Source organism: Jatropha curcas, chromosome 6, assembly GCF_041381405.1.
Source record: "Jatropha curcas cultivar XTBG-Jc1 chromosome 6, XTBG_Jcur_1.0, whole genome shotgun sequence".
Lineage (NCBI taxonomy): Eukaryota > Viridiplantae > Streptophyta > Magnoliopsida > Malpighiales > Euphorbiaceae > Jatropha > Jatropha curcas.
The window spans coordinates 18257696-18261023 of record NC_143156.1 but is presented as its reverse complement, the minus strand read 5'-3'; positions in this window follow the sequence as shown (position 1 = coordinate 18261023).

Sequence of the window (3328 nt, the reverse complement as noted above, 5' to 3'; positions counted from 1 at the left end):
AGCAAGAGGATGCTGGAATATGAGCTAAAGTAAAATAAGATAGAGAAGCTGTGCCTGGCCCTAGTGTGGGCCTGCACAAAGCTACAGCACTACCTCTCGTCGTACACTACATAGGTGATTTCTGAATCGAACCCCTTGAAATTCCTTATGGAGAGGCCGGTTCTTGACTGTAAAATGGCTAAGTGGGTGTCGGTGCTCGCAGCCTATGACTTAAAATTTGTACAACGGAAGGCAGTGAAAGGCGGAGCTTTGGCTGATCAATTAGCAGAATTGCCGGTCGAAGACCAAATGCCGGAAGTAGAATTTCCTGATGAAGACTTGTTGAGCTTGGAAAGTGAGGTCTGGGAGATGTACTTCGATGGAGCTTCAAACTACCATGGAAACGGGGTTGGAGTCGTATTCAAAACTCCTTGTGGAGAATACGTCCCAATTGCAGTCAAACTGGATTTCGACTGTACTAACAACGAAGCCGAGTATGAAGCTTGCATCAAGGGGTTAGAAGCGGCCCTGGAAAAAGAAATAAAAATCCTTAGGGTTTTTGGAGATTCCAATCTGATAGTCTCTCAAGCTCTAAGGAAATGGAAAATTAAGGAAGAGCGTTTGGTTCCTTACCTACAACGTTTGGACGAATTGGCCCAACAGTTTGAGGAACTATCTTTCCACTACCTACCGCGCGCCAAAAATCAGTTTGCAGATGCTTTAGCAACCTTGGCTTCCATGGTTAATGTAGGGGGAGATCAAGTCATTCGACCTCTGACGGTTTGGCTGCAGAAACAGCCAGCGCATATCATGAATCTAGTCGATGACAAGCCGTGGTTTTGGGATATACAGAATTATCTTCAGAATGAAGCCTACCAGGAGGGATCCAACAAGACTGATCAACGAACGTTGAGACAGTTAGCGTCTGGATATTTCCTTACTGGGGGAGCCCTGTATAAAAGGAGTTGGAATGGTCCGCACCTAAGGTGCGTTGATGAAGGAGAAGCTCAAAACATCATGAATTCCCTACATAATGGGGAGTCCGGTCCACATATGCACGGCATAGCCTTGGCTCGAAAAATCATGAACCTAGGTTATTATTGGTCAACCATGAATGCAGATTGCGTGAGGCACGCGCAGAAGTGCCATGAATGTCAAATTTTCGCTAAACTGCAAAAGCAGCCTCCGGTCAATCTGAATCCCATTACTTCACCATGGCCTTTCGCAACTTGGGGCATAGACGTGATCGGAAAGATCCATCCAAAGGCTTCCAATGGCCATCAATTCATCCTGGTTGCTGTTGATTATTTTACTAAGTGGATTGAAGCAGTTTCTTATTCCGTTTTGAATGCCAAGAAGGCAGCACAGTTCATTCGTACCAACATCCTTTGTCGGTATGGAACACCATTTGAGATCATCACGGATAACGGATCTCACTTTCAAAGTGAATTTTCGGACCTACTAAAGCAAAAGAAGATTCAGCATCACAAGTCTTCACCCTATCGCCCACAAACAAATGGGGCCGTAGAGGCTGCAAACAAGGCTATAAAGGTCATTTTGCAGAAGACAGTTCAAAAGCATAGAGCTTGGCACGAACAATTGCCAAATGCCTTGTGGGGATACAGGACTTCAATCAGAACACCTACTGGGGCAACCCCGTATTCCTTAGTATATGGCATGGAAGCAGTGTTGCCTATTGAGCTGGAAGTTCAATCGGCAAGGATTATCCGGGAAAGCCAGATCAGCGAAGCAAATTGGGCTGAGAATTATCATTTGCAACTCTTGGGTATGGATGAAAAGCGATTGCGAGCGATCCACCAAACTCAAGTTTATCAAAGAAGAATGGCGCGGCATTTCAATAAGAAGGTCAAAGACCGGAAACTGGAAGAAGGTTGTTTGGTTCTGAAGGAGATTAGACAACCAATTATAGATCCACGTGGGAAGTTTCGTCCTCATTGGGCTGGACCCTATGTGTTAAAGAAGATATTGTCAGGCGAAGCCGTTATTTTGACTGATTTGGATGGCTTAGAATTTGCTAATCCATGTAATTTAGATCAGTTAAAAAGATATTTTGTGTAATTGTAATCATTGCATAATGTAACATGAGCTACATTAGACCTGATTCTCTTTGGAAAAAAGAAATTATATATCAGAGATATGTAGGCAGCCCTCTTTGGGCGCGGTCTAAACATTTCATAATTTCATTCTTCTTTGCCAAATAAAAAAAAAAGAGGGAAGAAAACAAAAAAAAAAAGAAAAAAACCAGCTAAGTCGAAAACCCAAAAGGGCGGCTTAGGCAAAAGTCGGGGCCCGCTAAGCTGAAAACCCAAAAAAAAAGGGCGGCTTAGACAAAAATGGGTAAGCTCGCTAAGTTGAAAACCCGAAAGGGCAGCTTAGGCAAAAATTAGAGCTTGAAATAAATAAAGTTGGAAAATGCTTGGAAAGCTAAAAGATTTTCTCAATTTAAGCTAAAAAGTCAAATCTCATTCGAAATAGCAGCCCAAAGTCAGGGGGAAAGCAAAAGAGTCCAAACAAATAATGAAGTCTAAATCCAAGTCTAAAGCAAAAAAAAAATATACATCCAAAGGAAAAAATTCCAAAAGCCAAATAAAAGTCAAAAAAAAAAAAAAAAAAGAGAACTACATCCAAAATCCAAAAGCCTATAGGAGCCTAGGTGTCCCGTCTCCTCCGTGGAGCAACATCCTCCGAGTCACCCCTAGCTGTTGAACTCTGCCCAACCTCACCTGTCCGAGGAGCCAGCACAATCTCCTCACCAGTCCCAATCTCATCAGTCTGAACCCATCCTTCGAGTGCACTCAGCAGTGCGGTCCTCCTTGGTCTCTCAATTGGCCAGACAGTAGTAATGAACCAGGTTCGATACTCAAGAGAAGTCTGAATACTGGTGGGATTAGGCAAGGGCCTAACCATATGGTGATCTCTAACCCAAGCCCTAAGGACGGCTCGGGTAACACCCGGGGTAATAGCTGAATCAGCAGGAAAGTCATCCATAATCGGAACAGTCTGATCTATCTCCATCTGTCTCAAGACGCGCGAAGCGCAGTACCAAGTACAATGTGTGAAGCCCAAAAGGTAAACCCGAGTATGACGAAAGCTAACCTGGATAAAACAGTTGATGTTGTACCACGATATGAACCACAGTATCTCATTCGGACCCAATTCAATCATCCATGAAGTCCATGCATCAGTAGTGGGATGTGAGATTGAGATCCTCCGCATGCGATACTGAGAAGGGTTATAAGGAAAGGAAGTAGGAGCAGTAACCACTTGAAGGTGGTCCTTCAACCAAACCTGAGTAATGGATCTTTTCTATTACAAGGGAATGATTTAA